The sequence below is a fragment of the Parus major genome, chromosome 9 (assembly GCF_001522545.3).
Source record: "Parus major isolate Abel chromosome 9, Parus_major1.1, whole genome shotgun sequence".
Classification (NCBI taxonomy): Eukaryota; Metazoa; Chordata; class Aves; order Passeriformes; family Paridae; genus Parus; species Parus major.
In genome coordinates, this window is record NC_031778.1 from 19,514,169 (window position 1) to 19,537,358 (window position 23,190).

A 23,190-nucleotide genomic window follows, 5' to 3' on the forward strand; every position below is an offset into this window, starting at 1 on the left:
ATATAATTTTCAATTTACTTCCTAGCTGCTGGTTTTAAGGAATGTTTATGCACAGTTCTTTGTGGCTTTACAAGTATGTAAATTACATGAATATATGGCATTCAGTTTGAGCCTCATAAGCATTTGGTGTTCAGTTCTGCTTTACTCGACAGCTAAAACAGAAAAAAAAAATATAAAAATAGCAGCCTACTATTTGCAATGTTATAAAAATAGCAAACTACTATTTGCCATTTCTGTAAGTAAATACATCTAATATTGTGATTTGCTAAGACCTTGACACTTGTCTGAATTCAGATAAGCAGATGCAAGTTGAATCTGTGAGTCACTTGATCTTACCTATCTTACTCAAACAGGTAATCCACAGATGAAAAGGGACTTTTAGAGAGAACTCTAGTCAGATGAGTAGGAGAGTGAGAGAAGGTGATTAGCTCAGATGCTTAAAAATACATTACAGACCTTAAATGTAATGCAGGAATAGGGATTTTCCAAATGGTAGGTTCATTTATTACTGTTTTGTTCTGTTTTCAATTCACATTTGTATTCAGATATTCAGAATTTGATTGCACAAAAAATAGGGTGGGAGAACTAGGGACACATCATAGCTAAATGATGTAACTGGCAGGATTTAAAATAACAATTTTCCTGCTTCCAGTATCTTTTTATTAATCCCTGGTTTATTTAGTAGAACACAAAACTGGAAATAAAAATGTTCGGGTTTTTTTTTAAAAAAGAGTTTTAAAAACTTTGTATTTTAAAAAAAATAAATCACTATTAAATCCCTCAGTTTCAGAGAGAGAAAGTAACTACAAGTCTCTTAGTCACAAAGTGCAGCAACCACCGCTGCCATGGCTACAATCTCTAGTAAGGAGTTGTGTCACACATATGAAATTGCAAAACAGCTTTCAGATTTCAGCTATAATAGCTCCTTTTTAACTTTACAACAGTGACAGCACAACTATATCTACAATAAATGTGAATTGTTGATTCCATTTTCATCTTAAATAAGTCAACACTTAACCAGCTGTAAATTGTCCGAGCACAAAGAAGCCAAAAAGGTTCTGCATGTTTTTTTACAAGGCAGAAAATTGTAGATTAATTCCTTCAGGTAAACCAGTGCACATCTATTCAAATGATTGGATTATTTTAGATTGCAAAGGCCTCCAACAGCAAAATCTACTTCTATGAGTTTGATTGTATATGCATTGTCCCTCTCCAAAGCCATAAACATCTCAGAACAAACTGGAAACAGAACCCTTGAAAACAGATGCTGGTGCCCGCTGTTAACCCTTTAGTTATTTATGGCTGCTTAAGTCCTCAGTTTTTAGAGTCACCTTAAAAAATGTGACTGTTTCAATTCAGTATATTAAATCACCCCATAAAACATTCTGGACTCAATTTAATCTCATATGAGACACTTGCTGCTTTATCAAAGGCTCTGTCGTGTACCTGGGGACAGATTAGCCTTGTAAACTCTATACACCACCAGGCACCATTAAATTGCCTTTTAAAGATGATATGGCTGAAGCAGTGAAAAGACAGATTGCAACAGTCTATAGAACTTAGTTTGGCTCCAAGGGGAAAACTCAAAGCAGCTTCTCTGTTTTAAATGCATTTTAAATGCACCATCTCCGAGATGTGGCAGAGGAAACATTTACCTTTTGCTCTGACACAGGTAACAGAGAGCAGCTCTCTGCTCCCTAGTTCAGACAGCCTGTACTGTGCCACTTTGGCCACAAACCTACTGGCAGGCATTGCATCCAAAATAAGCAAGCTGAGCATGACTATCTGCTGGGGAAAAAAGAAAAGAAGCAACAAGAAACAGGGGCCACTGCCTTTCATAGGTGGCTTTAATGCGTTGTAGCTCACCTGAGGCCACCTGAATGAACACTTAATTAATGGTTATATTAATACATTAATGAGCTGAACACAGAACAAACCTACCAAAGAGAACAGACTGCAGGTTCTGTGAATCTCCAGCATAATGCATAAGAGCTGCCCATCAATGGCTGGTGACAAGCAGGGAAGCAATGCAGCAGGCACTGGACTCAAGCTGTATTTGTTATCTTCCACCTGAGTCTGACTCTCTGAAGATCTTTTCCCCTGGTCTCTTCTTCTCAGCTGAGACCATCCTTGCACCTTGTAAGCACCAAAGAGCACAAAACCAAGCAGGTAATCAGCCTTCATTATTTTCCAGGGACTACACTGGACTGGTTTCCTGCTAAGCCCAGAGCCTCAGAAAATTAAGAACATGTACACCAAGGCATGGAGCTGTTCCAGCTGTGCCCTCACTTTGCAGCTGAAAATAAAGCGTGACTGAAGCAGCACTACTCTGATGTTCTGTGCATGGGAGTCACATCTGGGGTTGAGTTTAAGCTGTCATTTCATGGGCAGAGAGCAGAAAATCACATCATGCTTTGGTCTCACCTGGATTACAGCAACTACGAATGCAGAGACAGCCAAGAAAAGGTTTCCTACACTGTTCTCTCACTGCCTCTGAACAGCTTAGATCCCGTTCCTAGAACCTCTGATCCAGCAACACCATAATGTTTAAAGATAATTAAATAAGCATGGCATCTTTTCCCTCCCTTTTGTTGATTCCCAGTAACAGTTCTGCTTACAAATAATTTAGAAAGTAGCAATGCATGATAAACCAACAAGGGGCATCACAACACAGTATATTCCTAGCACTGATGGTTAACAGTGCTTGTGACTGCACCAGGGAAAAACAAAATAAGATGATGCAAGTAACTGTGGATTGTATCAACCTACTAATTGCATATTAAAATAGCTTCTCATCATTAGCAATTCTTCTCACCGTATTTGAAAGAGGTTCCAAAATATGGACAAGCCTTCTGAAAACCCACTGTACAGACAGTTCTCCCCCTCATGGTGTTTACAGCATCAGTTTGTGCTTTATGAGGTACAACACCAGCCCTATTACTGACAAATATTGCCTAAGTCTTAACTTAGGTGTCCTGATCCACAGAAATGACTGAGCCACTGATTAGTTGGCACAGGAAACTTATTTCACAGGAGGAAGTATCTCAGTACATTCCCTGCAAGTTTAATGGAAATGGGATATTGAGCAGACAAGAGGGAGATGCTGTTAATACACTACTGAGAAGGCCACGTGGAGCCTCCTCCATGAAGGAGATTAATAAAAACTGAAATTTTACTCCTTAATGGATAGGGGAAAAACATGGAAGAAGTCAAGAGACAGAGTGACAGATGTAAAGGGATACAGAAACTTGTCCACAGGTTTGACACCACAAAACCCAGCCTCAAGAAAAAGAGCTGTGAAAAACCTGTTCACTAATCCATGGAACAAACTGTTCATTTATTGACTGATACATTATTTAAGATAAAGCAGTTCAGTACAAGATACTTTGGCTTACAATTCTATATAGCAAGTGACTTTGCTTCCAAACAAGTACCACTAACAGTGTCTCTGGAAAACTTGATTTAAAATACAGCAACTTCCAAACACATTCCACCACTAGAGAGAGGTTTTCAAGTCAAATTTTAGTGCTGGGAAAAAAAAAAAGATCCAGATCTCTTAATTTTACCACAAGTTCCCACCTGTTACTAGGGTCAATACAAATCCAGTGACATTTTCTTATTTGATCTAATTCTGCTTTCAACTCTATTACATAAGGCTTCAGACTTTCAAGCCTAACTTAATAGTAAATAAAACAATATAAATTATCTGCATAACAATATTTAGGGATTCTCTTCTAGCTCATTATGTATCATGTACCATGCTAGTATATTTTAAAAGCCTACATTTCAAAAAGCCCTTTAAGTACACCTTGATGTCTGAAGTTAAAAATGCCTAAAAATGTAGTTCTCATCTTCAGAAGTAATTAATGTGAATGGATTTCACACTATTGAAAGTGTATCCTCGCTCCTGTACACAGATAATCACACTAATAGATAGTATTAGGCTGCTCATTGTAACTTCTCAGAGGTATTTGAAACTTTTTCTGTACCAAAAATATGTCTGTGGCAAAGTAGCAGAACTCGAAATAAAAAGAGAAAACGTGCTTTAGCTACAAGCACTTACAGAGTCTAAGGGAGATCTTTTTTTTAACACTTAAAAGGGCAGCTGACACTACTTAAATCCCCTTAAATCTGCACACAAAAGGGGAAAAATTGTATTTTACGCAACGACTGCCTTAGTGTTAATGACATCACAGTTCATTAGACAGCAAAGCCTTTCATTGTCAGCTATTGACAGCCAAGTTAATTTGGGATCATGCTATTCTAACATGCAACCTGCTCCATGTAACTCCAGGAACTCTTCCTAAAGGCAGATTCACAATCTCACTGTTTGTTACAAGTCCATTCACTGCTAAAAATGCAAAGCATGGACATAACACATTCATAAAATAAGACACATCCTATTTATATGTTGTCTCTACATAATTGTGATCCCCTTTTCTCTGTCCCTTCCAGGTACACATCACAAAAATGCATGCAGAATTTTATATTCAAAGACATATTACATATGGAGCATGGAAACAAGAATAAGGAAAAACTAATTTGTTAAAAAAAAATATAGAAAATCCATGAAAAAATACATGTATGTACTAACACATTGTTCAGAGTAAAATCAAGTATATTACTTATTTAAAAATCTATTGTCATTATACTTCAGTGCAATGATCAGCATTAATTAGACAAATAACAGTAATCAGTTTTTAACTGCTGCATTTTTCAATTCATAGTGCAATGTGCAAAAGACATGGTTCATTAATCTGTGACACAGCTTTACTGGACAGTTATTAATTACTCTTTTGTACTGAAGTCCCAATTAAAATCATGCTGCTTTGAAAGGATCTCTCCTCTAATTTGACTAATTGGCAGTAGGTAAAATCATGAAGCAAGAGCAAAGTGTGTTTGAACAGTTGGAAGATCTTGTTAATACAAATCTTTATATTTCTGAAGCAGATTGGGTAGAAAATAAGATTTAGTATAGATATAGATTGATTAGGTATAATCAGATGCTGCTGTCCTCTCAATTACCTGCTGTAATACAAAACACTTGGAAGGGGCTTGGTAACACAAAACTCAAGGTGGAAAAAAATCTACTTAAATGCACATACCTTCATTTATATTCCACTCCTCTAAATTGCAAGTTTTTAACTGAGTAAGGTTTGGTTTCACCTTGTATTTTTACTACTGCACTTGATGTTTAATCATGTTCCAGGACTCCCCATCACAAAGACTGAGTGATGTTCAAAAGAATTTGGTGTCAAAAGTGTCTGAAGAGGTTTTGGCTGTTGCTGACCAACCCTCAAGGTGCTGTGCTAAGGCTGTAAAGGGGATGGAGGATGCAGCCAGTTTCATGGGGACCATGAAAAGAAACACATCTTTCCTCTCCAGCTCAAACACTGGCCTTGCCTGAGGAGTGGCATCACTGCTGTATTGAACAAACAGGGCTGGCAAAGGGATTAGGCTGCATAAAACTTCAAACAGCTATAAATGCATTCAACAGTGGTCTCATAAATGACAGGCTACTGCCATAAAGGTCTTAGAAGAGGGAAAACATATTGCAATGGAATTTATCAAACTATTCCTGCCATACAGTGACATATATAGGAACAATACAAAATCAAAGAGTTGCTCTGTATCATGGCAAGACCTTCAGACTTTGATGTAGTTACTACCAGAGAAATGATAAAATGAAGTACATTTATTTGTGGAAAGAATCTGACAAGCATATCTAAGATTTTTTTAAGACATTTTCTGTAATCACTTTCCAAACTAAAATTGGCTTTCACATTTTTAAATTTTCAAAATTTTGTCCTTTTTTCAATATCCAGAAAACTATTTCTAGGGAAGAGAGAGTCTCCTTCTGTATTTCTTGGATGTCCTACGGAATGTGGGAAGAGAAGCAGAAGGGAAGGGTCAGAAACTTGAGGATGTTAATCAGAAAAATCTGCCTTTGAGCGATGGGGGTGTATGGCAGTGATGAGTACCAGCTACTCTGTACATCAGTTTGCCACCCATTATATTTTTAAGTACATTCCTCTGTCAGGTAAGTGCTATCCAAGGACAGCAGACTTCTCCACGAGCACTGGTTGTGTGTTGGTTTAACTGGAAATCCACACACTGACCTCTGGACAGCTGTGGAAGTCGAGGAAAAACCTTTGGAGACTTCCCTTCCCCTCCTCCCACCCACTCTCTCTAAACAAAAAATCATTTTGGTTTAATTCTGTAATCTTGCACAGAAAAAATTTTAACATCCTGCTGCTACATGTGGTATTAAGCTTATCAAGAACTGAATGTTCTGTCCCATACTTTTTCCTGTTTTCTGCCTGCTCATCTTCTACACATTTTATCAAAGAAAAGTAATTTGTTACACATCAGCAGTTTTTAAAAATGGAATTTTTCACAATAGGATATTTGGACAATTAAACATAAGCCAGATATACTGCCAGTTCCCTGTACTAGATTTTAGCAACTTTTAATACAAATTGAGTGCATATTTTATTGCCAGATCTTGCTTACCACTGCTAAGAAATTCACAATGTTCAATCTAATTAAAAATGAAATTGAACTACAATTCCCTAGAAACAAGGGCTGATTGGACTCAATAAGCTTTACTTAATTTATTTCAGAAACAAAATATTTGAATTGCTTACAGTCCAGAAAAAAAAGCTTCATTATTTGATGAGTATATAATACAAAGCCTTTTATATTGCTTTTGCATTCCTACATCTTCAGGAAATACTACTCACTTCTAAATAAGCATGTACAGGAACACTGTGTGCATAATAAGTATAATTAAATATTCAGTAAACATTAAAAAGAAACAGGCTGTATGAATGTCCAGATGAGCAACCTCCAGAAAGGCAATAGCATTTCCCTGTTCACACTGAAACTGTTGTTTCTGATTATGTTTATGGTTATTCCAGTCTATGTTTAGACTCTATTACAGAGAGAATAAAGCTGAAGATCCATCATACAAAAAACAATTACACAAAGATATAATTATAATCTTGCTAAATCATCAAGAATAAACTGATTAGACTCTTTGTTGCATTTTATGCATTCTACCCAACTTTTAATCCAAAATTCACTGAACTGCCAAGAGAGTCACAGACCAGAGTCAAATCTGCCAATGTCCCCTTATTTATTTTTTGGTTTTTTCTTATTTATCTGTTTTCCTGCCACTAGAAAAATGACATAAGATGAGCAGATCCGATTTTCAAGCACCATTCCCAGCACAGGGCAGTGGTTACCCAGGAAGCTGTGGTGAAAGGTTCCCCTCACCCTCTTGCACCTTGTGCAGGGCACAAAACCCGAATTCCCCTGCAGTTCTCTGTGCCAGAAGCCACTCTGCTCACCACAAACATTTGGGGCACCTTTGCAAGCTTTTTCTTCTCCCTCTGGACTCCAGCAGCAAGTTCCCAGCCAGGAGATATCCCAGCCATGGTACCACAGCATGGTTTGGGTTGGGAGGGACCTTAAAGCTCGTCTCACTCCAATCCCCCTCAAAATATCAGCAAGAAAATAAAAATATCAGCAAGAAGAGCTGGAATATATATTTTCCAGTACCAACACTGGAAGTTAGCAGTGTTGAAATGAAAACAGCCCAAGGTATCCTTCTGTCTCCAAGATAAAAGTAGGATTATGACTTTTCTAGCTCCAAGAGTGTAGCTGTTGTATGGGATCCACCAAGGCATCAGCAGATACTCTCAGAACCCACACAGCAATCAGAGATTTGAAATTAAGGCACATTTGCTGCCCCAAATAATTTCATATTAACACAATTGTTAGGTTGTTAAAACAGCTGCCTTTCACTTATTTTATTATCTTCTCAATTCTTATTCAATTACTACTATTGGAATATTTTAGTCTTTTGCATTGTTTTTCTGTTAAGTACAGAACATACTCCCCTGCTCAACTCTTTCCTGGTCTATTACATTGCATCCAGGTTTCATTTCTTTCAAAATAACACCTTGAATGTAATATAATAGTATCTTTAGAGACTGCATAACATTGTTATGTATTTTTAAATTTACATTTTATTTAATTTTATGTTTCCAAGTAGAACATATAATGATATAGAGTGTGCTATACGTAAGCCTCAGGCATATCTATATATCAACTAGGAAAACTGAGTATTATTAATTGGTTAATGAATATTTTAGCTTCATTTATGGAAAAGAGCAGTGTTTAGCTACTTGGTTAGCATTCCTTTAAGTAAATCAATACTCAGAATAAACTTATTTACCTTCCTTATTAGAAAAACAGTCACAAACCAAGAGTGATAAAAGAAATAATCGTAAAGAATGCGCCCCAGTGCATAAAGTCATTTCAAGAACTATAAATATTAAAGAAGTTATTACAAACCTTAGCAATAAAAGTTCTTTATAAATTATCAGTACTGATTTCTGCTCCTAAGCTCCCCTAGAAATTCCAAAATTAAAAATTAGGCTAGTCTTGATTTTGTTTCCTCACTGACGTTTCAGAAACCAGAATTTTTTTCCACATGAACTTATTCATGAACTGTGCTGCACAGGACATATCATGAATTCATCTTTCATGCTGAACATCAAGGTTTAAAGAGGAATATGCAATAAACTGAAGCACCACTTAATGTGTAACTCTGGTACAGCAAAACTGCGGGCAACCTACACAAAAGCTACAACAGCTGAAAAAGCCAACATGTGCAGTTTTGTGTCTTCCCAGGTCCTTTCTTTTTCACTGCTTTCCACTCAGCACATCAGTAAAACAGAGCTCTGCCTCCTCCTGTGACCTACTAAATAGCCCATTTCACCAAAATGAAATAGTAGAAAGAGCTACACGAAGGAGGTCCAAGGTTGAAGCACTCGATGAGAGCAGGGAAGGCAGCTGGATTAGTTTGGCAGTCACAAAGCACTATAAAGTCATTAATTCACCAGCAGTTAGGAAAAAAACCCAGCCAAACCAACAACCCCCAGCTCCTCTTCAGTAACACCAGTCTACAAATAGTTCCAAAACATCAATCCAAAATTATGTTCTTCCCTTGTCTTAAAAAATAGAGTGAAAAATAGAAAATGTGAAAAATAGGTCCAACTTTCTGTCACTAAGATCTTTTTCATGCAGTGATTAGGAAAGGAAGACCCCAATATCAAAACAAGGTCATACCAAGGGTGGCCTAGAAAGATGTGGCAGTAAAACCCTTGCTCTGTCACTCTTCTCAACTAGGTCATTGACAGCACATTATTTTTGTCTTTCTCTGAAAAATTTTTGGGGCAGGAAAGACCAAAAGAAAATATCTTTTGAAACCTTGTAGTTTAAAACCACAGTTCCCTCTGATGGGCCCACTGAAAAGATTTAACACCACTTACAGCTCCTAGAACTCCACTAAACTTTCTAAATGACAGAATACTGCAGTTATAAGATTAATGAGAAAGAAATACAATAAAACTCATGATCAATCAACATCTGTTACACCTCTGTAAGTCCTAAGACAGAACTTGCAGAAAAAGTCTTTAAAGAATACACAACTTCACTCTGGGGGAAAAGGAAAAACAAAAAAAAAACAAAAACCAACATGAAACCAAAGAAATGCCAAGCTGAAAGCCTCCAACCTAAAAACCCAAATAAAAGCTCCATCTCAACACTAAGTCACACTGCAGGACCATGTAATGAATGCATGGTCTGACACAGAATGATGACAATCACAGCCCCTGGTGTTTAGCCCAGGAGAGAAATCTATAGAAAAGCAGAGAATATTTCCATGTTCAGAACAAGCATTTTCTCTTGCAATAGGTTTGCAGAAGAGAGAGAGTAGAAAAAAGCCCCCACAAACAGAAATTTCTGTTCTCAGCCATTAATTTCTTCTCTTTGGCAACTGACTGGTGACTAATTTTGTACTTACCATTAATTCTAACTAAAAAGGTGAAAAGGCAGCCAGTTCAGGGTTACAGGGCTAGCTTACTTTTGCATCACTTATTAATGGAAAATGCATCTCTATCCATTCTGTTTAGAAAATTGGTAGTTACTGAAATCCTCATGTCTAAGCCTGCACTGAACTGCATTTACAGCTTTTACACCATTTACATTGAACAGCTTTACACCAAAGAAACACCCTCAATGTCAATAAACCTTGATTGGTAAGAAACTCAGTCAGGCTTTCCGACCTTTGTCGGTCTCCTCTCTTGAGTATCGAGTGACTGGATGAGGAAACTGCCTCAAATTGCATCAGGGAAGTTTCACTTAGATATTAGGAAAAAATTCTTCACCAACAGGGTTATCAAGTATTGGAAAAGGCTGCCCAGAAGTGGTGGGGTCACCATCCCTGGAGGGATTAAACAGATGTGGCACTTGGGGACGTGGTTTAGAGCTGGGTTTGGTTGAGGGAACTTGAGGATCTTAAAAGATTTTTCCCACCTAAATGATTCTGTGATTCACTGTGTATGAACCTAATTCTCTCAGGGGATGGAAAAATAATATGCACATAATTTTTATGATTCTTTTTGACAGTAAATGCAACAGATTAATCCTAAAATAGAGAAAGTACATAAAAATAGTTTTTTGTAGAAATAGACACAATTAAAAAAAAACAGGGAAACTAATAAATGCTCATCTTTCCAACAGGGGCCTGCACTGTTCTGTTAAGGTCCTGTTAGAGCAGGGTGACAGGGGTTTTAAAATCAAATTTACCTTTTTGAGGTTTTGCCAGCATCTACTAAACTGTCCTTCCATACAAGATTTCTGAGGAGAATGATGTTCAGATGCCATTCCATGAAGATACTGAATTACAGGGGCAGCTCTGACAGTAAAACCTCCTCTGACACAGATCAACTCTTTGCTCCCAATACAATAATCTTTGATTATTAGAAAACAACTCAAGACTTTGAAGGCTGTTTTAGAAATATTTATATTAATTTAGTCTCACAGTCATTGATGTTAAGTTCCAGGCTTACCATTTAAGACCTTTTCTGGAACAAAATAATGGAAATTTTCTAGAAAACACTCTTTTGGAGGAGCATTGTTTTATGTTGGGTTATGTTGGGTTGGGTTTTTTTTCCTCTTCAAGTTTAATTAGAGAACAGGATTACAGTAATGTTAAAGACATCTTCTTTCCTTATCATTTACTAACATTTACAAGCTTCTTCAGAGGCTAAACTAATCATTGTGTAACATACCTTGACCACGAGACACCGACAAGCCTAATTCAGGAATATAAACTTAAAATTTGTTTGGGTTTTTTTTAAGGAGCACAGATTTGTTAAGAACTCATTACACTGTCTAATAACCTTGAAACCAAGGGAAAAAAACCAAAACCTCTTTCTAATACCCTTAAAGGGTGACAATTAATGTTTAGTATGCAGGTGGTACCTTCAGAATTGCATCTACCCTGGGCTGTTCAGATTTAGACTGAAGCTGGAATATTTTGTCTATCTTTCTTTTTTTTCCCCACTTCATAATAAATGGTAAAGCCTTAGCAGAGTTTTATATACCTGCTTTCCAATGCCCAATTCCATATCAAGAAATGTTTAAGTATCTGCATAGAGCACCTCATCACCAAAAGCTATTGCAGAGATAAACAGACTCAGAACTGAAATACCCCATTTCACAGAACAGTCATGATTATAATTAAATTGCTCCAGACATTATCCTCCACCTCAGGGAGTCAAGACACCTGTGATTGCCATTTCTAGAAAAGGGATACCAGGGGAATAAAATACTTCTTTCTACTTGCTTTGCAACCCATCCTCTTCCCTTAAGCACAAGACGTGCCAAGGAAGGATATCAGGCTGACAGAGGGCATTTCTTACATGATGTTCTCACAGTGAAAGAAAGGAGGAGAGATTTTTCTGGTCAATAAGAGCTTCTTGACAGAAGACTAAGCAGCTGATCAATCTGGATGAGAGACTGTGTGTGCACTTCACCAAGACAGCTCATGGTGACAGGATTTCAACAATAGAAGCACCTTGTGATGGCCCTGACCTTATTGTGGTGTAAGAGTTTTACCTGATCAAACAGCACCCGTGGCTACTTTTGCTGAAGGGGAATTGTTCTGTAAAATGTACTGTGAAACACATTTAAGTGTGGTTTTTGTGTTAAATAGAGGGAGTTTTAATGTGCTTCAACAGAAAGTGGTGTTTTTCTATATTCTTCTGGAAACCTCACTGCATCAAGCTTATTTCTTTACTGAGAACAAAGATCTGTTGTATTAACAAGCAAGCTAATTAGGATGTGAAAACTTAGGTTTTCTTGAAATTATATAACATACTTGCAGTTTTATTCTGTTTGCTTGTGAACAGAAAAAGGGAGAAACAGGCAATTTAAGCTTCTCTTCCCCTGTTACCACTGCTATCACCAAGTATTGAACAATTCTGCACTGTTGGCAGGTCAGAAGCAAATCTTATTTTCTGAATTTTCTGTATGCCTTGATATGACTTCACCTTCAAAGAAAATAAAGCACTTTGAGTGACAATGTCAGATTTTGTCCTTGCAACTTTCAGTGAATCTGTACAGTGCACACATCAAAGTTCATCCAGTCAGGTAAACTTGCAAATAATATAAATGAGTAAGTTATCATTTAAATTAAGAATTCATTAAAAAAATAATTTTTTTGTAAGATTTATTTTGCACTTCCAAAGAATTCAAGTTTTTCAGAAAAAGAAGACATGAAAACAAAAGGCATTTGCAAACAGATTCTATTGCATGTACACACATCACAGCAAAATAGATTTCTGTGCATGATTGTTTCACATACAGTTTTTTAAATACTAATACCTTAACCTTTCCTAATTATCTGGGTTGTTTTTTTTTTAATGAATAACATTCCACTGAAAAGGAACGAAATTTAAATTGAATATTGTGTAATGAAAATTCCTGTACTTTTATCACATGCTGTATCACACTCCCAACCCCACTTTGCTGAGTAAAGATCTTTTAAAGATTCCATTGATGTCAAGTGTGAAGCACAGTGCTAATAATATTCTTGGACCCCTCACAGGTATTTCAAACTGAGAAAAAAACCATATTCTGTTTGGAATGGGACTGTTCTCAGGCAGGAAGAGGAGGCCAGATCCCAGCTCTCCTAATACATTCCAAATGCCTTCCTTGCACCTCCTTTTTAAGGAACATTGCAGCACCTTATCATGGTAAGGGACAGTAATTTCTACACATGTGATGCAGACTAATTAATTTCTAGTATCTCATAAAGATTTCTTCAGCTGTAATCCAAGAATGGCCTGAACTAGCAGATTTGGGCTTGCCATTTTTGCCTTTTACCCTCTAATATGAGAAACAGGAACAGGACATGCCCAGGTGGTTAAATGGATTAAATGTTATCATTTTTCCTCTGAGATTACAGTGGAGGCCTGACTGAAATGAGTTGTCAGGTCAGTTCCCCAGTGGACATTTTGTAACATAAAGCCATCACATACAACTGAATACTGATATAAGAGGCAATATAGTCAATTCCCACTCCAGGGAAAACCAGGATTGACTCAGAAGTGAAATATATGCTTCCATCTTATTGAAAGGGAGGACTCTAGGTCACCTCAAGGTCACCTCTGAGGCTGTGTGCTAAGAATTCTTGTGTCTGCATAATACCTGACAGTGGAAAAACATAAATAACAGGTTAAACTGTCAGTGCAGGCACTCCTCCAGCCTTCACAAAATGCAAACACTCTGTCCTCCATCTAAAATATGACCTGTATCTGCACAAAACTGAGCTGCCCTGACAGATCTCAGCCCAGGCACATTCTCTGACTATTCCCAATTACAAGGCCTGTCTCTTATACACATCTATTCCCAATTACAAGGCTTTCCTGGGCAGCTTTGGGAGAGTTTGGCTTTGTTTGGTTAAGGGTGTTTTAGCTGATGAAGAACCTGATTTTTTAGAGAAATCTGAAGCTGAAGAGTGGTGTGAAATTTGAAAAAAATAATGAAAAATTGCACTAGTTATTATACAGCACCTTAAGTCAATCAAAAAAAGTAGCCCTCAACTTTTTTACCTTAAGATTCCAGTGACTGTGACCATGTGATTTTTTGTTTTCTTTCCCAATGACCATAAGGAACTTCAAGAATCTTTTTATTTGCAACAACCCTGATTGACCATATATATCAAAAAGCATCCCAGTCAATACTTAAAAAAAAAACCAAAAAACCAAAACAAACAAACAAACAAAATAAAAATAAAACCACACCACCAAACAAAATAATCAATTACCTTGAATGAGCACAACTCCAAATACAGAGAATTACTCTCAGTATGTTCAATGCTAAAAATAAACAAAAAAGCACGAAGACAAACCCCAGAAGCCAAATACAAAAACTTAAAAACATGAGAATGCAGCAGGATAACATAAAAAGGAAGCTGCCATTTTGTTAGGCCTAGATCAAGAGAAAACAACATAAGTCTAACTTTGTTGCACATGCTGTTTGTGAATTATTCACTGAGACCTAAAGAGGAAATTAAAATGCCTGAGTTCTCATATTGAAATGCACAATCTTCTCCTGTTAAGTGAAAATATGTTCACTGTGGAAGAATTGCCTTCTGCACAGAAGGTTAGTTTAATGTTTTGGCAATCGAAACAAAATATTCCAAGTGGTTATTGCTGTACTTGCAAAGTGGGTGCCAATTATATTTGTAATGATGGACTTGGTGGGTTTTTTTTTCATATTCATGCACAGGCATCAAGAGGCCCAAATGGCTAAGAGAGAAATTTTGACTTTGGTATTCCATGGCATTATGCAGGCAAAGAGAAAATTAAAAAATATAATGTTAAAAGCCACCTCTTCCCTCTCCAGGGAGGACATGCAGTTATATATTTTAACCATCTATGCTCCACAAAATCCAGCTACAGACAATCTGAAAGGAGCAATTCGAGTAATCCCAGGGAAAATAATGAAAACTTTCCATAGTCTGGTCATTACAGAATGTAAAATATAAACCCCTGGTTCCATGGATGCAAATAAAAAAGGTTGGATTTCAGCATCCAGCAAGTCAATGTTTCTACTCAGAGTTCTGACCATTACAGGTGTATTTGAAAAGGGAGAATTCAGATCTTCATGCAGAAATCTCAAGTGCTGATTTTGTGAACCAATTCTCAGAGTTGAGTCTCTAAAGCCACATAGAACCAATCCAAAAATCAAACCAAGGTCTGGACCTGGCTCTGTATCCTGAAGAGCCACAAGGCATGAAAATCACTCTTCAGGTGATAATCTGTGACATCCTGGTTTACACTGACTCTAGGAATATTAAGATTCTGTAATCTCTTAAATCATGTTTTCCATGAATACTTTTTTCAAGAATAGTGACTTTTGATACCTTTCAACTCAATTTCTCAGTTCACACTTATGTAAATAAACTAATTTTTATGAAGCATTCTGAAATGAGGAGAAAAGACTTAAAAGAGAATAAAATATCCAAGAAGAATCATAACTTCTTAAAAAAAATAATAAACCAGCAGCTACTGTAGAACATGCCATACAAGTCAAAGCCACTACAAAATGAGGGCAGTACTTATACAACACTTGTTGCCTGAAAAAGATGACCTTTTCCTCTGATCACTAGTCCAGAAAATATCAAATATAAGCAGGATGGACCATGCTGGTCTCTGCCTCTCCTCTGCAGAGCTGTTGGAGGTGGCAGATCTGAAGATTCCTGGAATTGCTTCACCCAGTCCAGTGGCTGACACTTTGAAAGAACCAAAAGGTAGATCTGTTCTGGCAGGATGAGATTTTATATATTCACCCCTCATCCCTACTCAAAGCTCCTAGATACTCCATTTTATTTTCCTCCTTTCTCAGCTGTTGTTGAAATGTGCTGGAAACACATGAGCTGGGAAAAGGCCCAGATAATTTGTCAGTCAATGGCCCTTTTTGTGAAATCCAAGCTCAACTGATGCAAAAGACCAGCTCAATTCACAGCTTGGGTAGGAAAAAATAATTCCCTACACAAGCAACAAAGAAAGGGCCAAGACCAGTGATGGAAAAGCAAATTAAAAAGGTTTTAAAAGAGCAAATTAAAAAGATTTTCTGACCGAAAGACGAAGTGGTGTTTCCCATTGCCCTACACACAAGTAGTGATCATGTGTGGATTTAGGGGACAAATTGAGGTAAAGGAGATCTTTGCTCAGCTCTGCTTCAGAGCAGTTGCCTCACAGCAAATCCATTTCACTTGACTTTGCACCATTTATCAGGACACAGCACTCACACAGTAAATTGGATGATAGTATTTACTACTCACTTTTTAAGGGCTTGGTAAAATAGAAAATTATGCTTGAGTTTCACACCTCTAAAATCAGACAAGGGCTTCAGAAGCCTCCACAATGAATTCTTTATGAGTCAGCCACTGTCCCTGTTTGAATGGAAGCCTCTTAGTGCTTCAGTCAATTTTACTGCACTAAAAGGAGACCTCCCATAACACTGGTCAGCCTTTCCCCTCAGGAAATACAATCCATTATGGGAGCTGCACTAATTTTTCAAAGGCTACATTCAATACATGCAGGAAATGTGCAATTAAACAGCCAATTGAGTATATGAATATTTAGAATCACTTCCTCAAGAGAAATATAAGCATTTAGGGTTAATGAAAAGAACAGGACTATGCACCGAGTCAAACTGTGAATTCAGTGTTTGATTCACCAGCAGGACTTCAGAAATTTCAGTATCAACATAGAAGAGAGAGAATAGGAACTACAGCTGGGAACACAAATAAGTCTGCAAACCAGCAGTGCCTTCTCAAAACATCCAGGGAAAATTGTGTGGCATCAGAAATGCAGAATAATCAATACCTACTTTTGGTCATTAACTTACATTTCCCCCTGTTTACTCTGCTAATAGCACATCTCTCCTTCCATGCAATCAAATCCAGGGGTTTGTAAGCAAAAAGGAAATGAGTAATAACCAGAAGTCCTTTTACTGATGCAACCAAAATGTTAATTACTCGAGAATATTGACAAGTTGTGCTATAATTATGCTTCCTTCCAGACATCAATTGCTTTTCTCCTACCCCACCCCTTAGATTCTTCTTACTGCTTACAAGAGCAAATTACTTTTTCCCATTTATAACGTTAAAAAGTGGAGTGAGAATTCCCTCTTTAATTTATTGCAGTACACTTGACTAAAGGGATAAGAGAGCAAATTTTTGACAACTATTTCATACTCACGTGGACAGATACAGATTGGATTTATAACTGCACTGGCACTGTTTCACTTTTAGGTGGCACAGGTCACAGTACATCATCCTTCAAATGCTGGATGAAGTTGGAGGAAAATTGACATGCTCAGCTAAAAATTATTCTGGATACTAAAAACCTTCTAGGAGCTGAACACGGGAGCTCAGTGTGACTTGGTTCAACCAGGAATACAAAAAAACTGTTTGGGACTTTCTGTTTGGCTTCTTTTTTAGTCATCAGCTATAGATTTCTCATGTTATTAGGACTTCTTGATTTTCTTCCCCATACTACCTCACACTGAGGGGAAAATGTACCACAATTGGCACTTTTTTTTTCCCCAGCTATGTTTAAATTAAGTTTACTAATAGAGAATGAAATATGAGTTCAGGATGAAGCATTAGGTGATAAATCTATGCAGAGAGACCTGTTTTTTTTAACTCTGGTACATTTCTTCAGTGGGCTGGGGTGCATTTCTTAGTCCACCCAAGCCAGATCAGATTTATGATATGGAGGCAGGGTGTCTCCAGGCTTCTCTATTATGGTTTGTTCCTTCTGTAGAAAAAGGAACAAGAAAGCATTGCTATCAGTCAGAGCAGGAGGAATGTAACTGAGAACTGTGTCTATCAATCTCTCAAATGTCTCACTTTCTGAAGAAGGAAGGCCAGTAGTCTTTCTTTGAAACAAACATAACATTTCTCAGTATTCACTGAAGAGCAAAACAGCTTTTGCATGATTCCACGAATCAAAAATCAGAAAGAGGCAAGCAGGTGACTGAAAGAATCATTCAAAACACAAAACACATGAGTGTGAAACCTCAATTACATAAACACCTTTTTGGCACAGACTATTGTGCACTTCTTCTGAAGGCCCAGGTAGAATTTGTTTACGTAGGAAGTAGAGAGGAAATGCAAAGGGACTATTTTAGACTGTGTGATATCATGGATTAAAGAGGCTGTTTGAGGAAGGGGAAGGTTAAGAACATGATTACACTATATCCAGTCTTTGGGGGGAAGAGAAAAAGGATAAAGAATAAAAGCAACTAACTCAAAGGAGAGAACCTCTGATAAATTCAGGGGAATTTAAGGAAATTTCTAAGGAAAAAGGACCACAAAGTAACTAGTGCTTCCTTCAAGACAAAAAAAAAAAAATAAATAGCATATTCTGTACAAATATAAACTGGCTAATTAGCAAACTCTGAATTCAGTTTGGACTATCAAAAGAAATTCTCAGGATTTTGGGAAATGAGATGAGATTTTAAGTGGATGGTAAATTAGGGAAAACCTGAAAAACAGGATGCTATTCCAGTGGATGTTACTAGATAATCCCTTCAGATCCAGATCCCCAGGAACAGTTCCACATGTTTTTATAATTTTTATTTTTATTGTGTATATCTGTGGCTTGGCTTTTCAAGAAGGGCTTTAGGAAGGGATACAATATCATGAAAAGTCCCATAGCACTCATATGGGGAAATGTGTGTATATAAAGACTTGAGGAGCCTTGGAAAAAAATTCTACTATCCAAAAAAAAGGCCACAAAAAACCCCAACCAAAACACTGAAATGCATATAAAGTGTTTATGTTCCCTTAAAGATGTTTAGTTTTTTAACATGGTTTTTATTTGTATATTTATATGCACATGTTGTAGATATGTATATAAACACACACACATATATTTGTGTATCTCTAGGGAGGGAGGAAGGGATGGAAGGAGGGGAAGGGTCCTCGTTAAATGGAGATTTACAATGTAAACTATCATCTTCACAACTGTATGTGCTAGCCATAAAAAGTACCAGAGGGAAGAAAATAAACAATGTAGACATTGTAGAAAAGTGAAATTACTTTTTCCAAAGCAAACTTATTTAAAATTAACACAGTTATTAAACTGAAGCCTTCTTGCAAATTGCCTTTATTCCAGGAATCCTTAATATTTTCCATTTAGCAAACCCCTATCTATTAGGGCCTGCCAATAACCTCTGCATAAACATCCAAGCCTTCACATTCCTAAACTTTATGACAGTTAAAAAGCAATTTTATGAATATTTATGAAGGCAGTAAATTATTAAAATAAATATAGATATTTACACAGTAGAACAACATCTTCATTTCACGGATGTGGAAAAAATGTTAATATGTGAACATTTTAAAGATGAAGTGGTTTGGCCTTCAGGGCTTTTGTTACTCTATTAAAAGTTAATTTAGGACAAAAATTATGGCTTTTCCACGAATTGCAACCCCTAAAGATTAAATCATGATCAAGACACACAACATTTTTCAAAAAATGAATCTGTTAATGACATTTCCAGAGGCTGGATAGTGAAACCAGTGTGCAGCTCTCCCTGAAAAAGCCTCCTGTGCCTTCCTGAGAGCAGTGACACACACTCAGACGAGCTCTGGGCACAGGGGCTGGCTGCTCTCCAGCTGCTTCTGCCAATCTTTCTGCTACCACACATTTCATGCTATTAGAATATGTTGTCTACAAACACAGTGGGCAACTCAAGGTGCTCTACACCACATGAGCAATTCACTTAATCACTGGTGATAAACTTCATCATCTTTCATTATAGATCCTCCTGGTTGAAGGACATCAGGAGTCTGCTCTCACCTCCTGTGACTGACTGGCTACTCAGCCTCACCAGTGACCCCAAGAACACGAGTTCCACCAAAACACAAATTTTCCTTCTAGCCAGGATACCAGGAGAGACAGTCACCTTCAATCTCAAGGTGTGAGAAAACAAATGTTCTTTGTATGGCAATTCCCTCCAGAAGTTGTGCCTCACTTCTCTTTGGCATTTGTCTCATTTCAGCTCCATGCTTAAGAAAATTTTTCCTCTTCCTTAATCCAGCTCCTTCTTTATTCAGCAACAGTCCAGATCTTACTAGTGCCTCAGACTGGTGACAAGATCCCTTCAGGAGCTGTTGAAACAGTCTGAATTTTTTCCTTCTGTCACTTTTTCAGCACTGTGAATGATTCTGGCTAACGAGACCAAAAGGACTCGGTTATGCCAAGTTCCCTGGCACATGAGTGCTCCCCAGGTGCCCACAGCTCACTCCACTGCCTCAGTCTGCCTTGCTATAGGAAATTGCCACTCCAGGTGCTGGGTGTAGTAAATTCCTGAACCTTTCAGCTGCATTTGAAAAGGATTCTGCCTTTGCAATAGTTTTACTTGCTGCTTGAAGCATTTCTATCCTTCCTCTTCCACCTTTTATATTAATCTTACAATGGAGTCTTGCTCAATAACTTATCTTACTGCCCTAACAATGACAAAACCCCCTTCTCAAACCCTTGCTCCACTTTGATATATATATATATAAATATATATAATACATTGCACTTTTTTATCTTTGTTTTTTCTTTTTTTTTGTCAATCACAACAATGTAAACTGCTTTGTTTGTTATTTTGTGTTGGGTTTTTTCCCCCACCAGAGTCAATGCTGTTTTTGATACCCTGCTATAAAGGTAAGGTGCAGGTTCTTTCTCTTTACAGCTGTAATTTATGATGTGGCTGAGGTAACACACTCTTTGTTTGAAAAGGTCCAGCTTAAGGGATCAGGATGTGTCTCTGTGGCTCTGGACAGGTGCCCTGGCTGAGGCCCCTCTCACCCTGAGCAGAAACCACATTCTGATCCAGTGAAACAGAAATACAACACTCCCAGAGAAATCTGAAAATCATATCCAATTGCAAAAATAACTCCAGGTCAGATTTCTGCAAACCTTCTTCTCACAAAGCAGCTCAAATTTGTGAACCTTACGAAATTTAATCACAATTACTCATGTTTAAGACTAAACTGCATATTTTAACAGCACATTAATTTCAGGCTTTTCTGCATACTCCAAATTCCCTGTACATTCCAATTTCAAATTGCTCCAAGCTCTGAACTCTGTTGTTTTCAATGTCTAAAGATTTGAGAGATGGGCATAGTCTGAAAGGCTGAAAGTAGAAGCTCCAAATTATTTTCAACCTTAATCCTCTCCCAGTTTTGTACCTTATCCAGTCTCTAGCAACTACATCTATACTGCAAAAATACTGTCATTTATACAACTATTTTTCCAAATATTCAAATTTTCATCACTTGGACTTATTTCTGTAAATTACCCCCTTGAACATGAAGCTGTTTCTTACCAGCACATCCTTTCTTTTAAGGTGATGCAAAGACAAAAGAAATGTTGTTCAGTTTTCATAGTAATTTTTTTTTCTGCCAGCAGTAGTTTATTATTTCTTTCAGGTTTTTTTTGCAAAAGACTCAGTATAGAGAGAAAGAACAGACAATTTTTTTTTTTAAAAGGCAAATTAAATACACAAAAAGGGAAAAATAGAAAAAAAACCCACACAAAAAACAGCAGTAGAGAGAAAAAGACAAAAAGCATAACTGTGCAAGGGAGATACAACTGAAAAATAGAGACATAATTAGAAACTGTTATGAAGATGGAACCTCAGTGCAGGGTCTATAATAATAAGACTCAAATCCAGTGTGAGATACTTGCATAATATAAAGTAATAATAATGAAAAATTAAGGAAATTAACACATGAAAAATACAAGTTAAATACAAAAAAGTGGAAAGAAACCCACTAAGTATCTATGTATATATAGCCAGAGCTCTCTTATGAACTAGTGCTCTGTTTTAATGCGATGTAAAACCAAGCACATGGAAGGCAGAGATAAGGAAAATATAGGGAGAGGGAAATATCTGCTGAAACAGAAATGTGAGACTCAGTAAGTACAGAAACATAAACATTAGGGTGGGAAAAAGATACAAAGAGTGGATTCAGCAGAGAGATCCTGGGCCCATTTAAACCAGCAGGACTTGCAGTTTAAGGCAGTTTTTCACACCAAATACTCCTCAGGAAAGGTGAATCTACTTCTGATAATCTTTCTACACCTTTTCTGATAGGTATGACCAAAGTAAAGCTCACAATTATTTCACTGCCAAAAAGACACAAATTATATCACAAATTATATTCTAAAAAAGGCTAGTTTACAGCCTCAAGAAAAAGGGCAAACTTTCTACCTGTGTGAGGAGAACAGGGAAAGTAGGTTTGGGTGATTATAATTTTACATCAAACCCTGAGCACACATTTGGAGTCAGTCTCCTGATCACACCACACTTTGGTTTGTGCTGGATAACAGACTCTGAAGGTGTAAAACTGATTCTTTTGGAGCACCAGAGATGTAGCTAATGCACCTCAGCCATTAAATAGCACATATTTGGGACCAGGCTACAGCCAACCCACACAAAAAGCTCTGGAGATGTGCCTTGTCCTCAGCACCTCCTGGTTTGCCATTCTCTCTCCTTCAGGCTGCTGGGCTTGGCAATTCAGACACAGTGAGCGTTCACAGGAACACAAATGGGTAAAAGTCCATCTCACAGACACTGCTGTTACAGCAAACTTTACATCTTTATCAAATCCCTGCTTTATGAGCCCTGATTGCTGTTTCATTGGCTTTGTCAGCAGTGAAATCCAGGATCAGATCTATTGCTGGAAATGATGGGCAACAACCGAGTCCCAGCAATGACAACTGACCTTTCATGGGCACAATTACATTGCATCTAAATAATTTAAATAAACAGCTAAAGCTACTCAGTTGAAAATGGCATTTTTATTGAGACAAATCTTATTCCTATAGAAAAAACATTAAGTGGTTATTTTCTGAATCTGTGTTGAAGTCCCGGCTGTGCTTTCTATGGCCAACAGAGCAGGTCCCGATTTACTTAATTGCAAGATCTGGAGTCACTGCTCTTTTATAATTGCTTTTGTGAATTGGGAATGAATTGTTTAAGCATTTACTGAGCTCCTATACTTCCTGTATTTGCTGAAAGTCAAACCAGCATTTTTGTTTATAAGTTATTTGTAACAGAAGGCAGTTCCTGGACGTTTAGAGTTTAAATGTGGTTTGTATGTTTAGTGCAAAAGTGGATTAGTGAGCTCCTGCTCTGTGCTCTCTGCCAGAGCTGGAGAAGATGGATAGACATGCACCCATCTACACCCTCCCCAGACACAATCCCTTCTGCTTTATTATTTCTTCCAGTGATTTCTTTGTTTGTCAAAAGGCT

At 37.3% G+C, this 23,190-nt stretch overlaps 1 protein-coding gene across 1 annotated transcript in view; it reads right to left on the reverse strand.

Moving 5' to 3' along the window:
• The window catches only part of NAALADL2 (N-acetylated alpha-linked acidic dipeptidase like 2), a 314,967-nt gene that overhangs the window by 143,492 nt on the left and 148,285 nt on the right, over window positions 1-23,190 (reverse strand). The gene's annotated exons all lie outside the window — the stretch shown is intronic.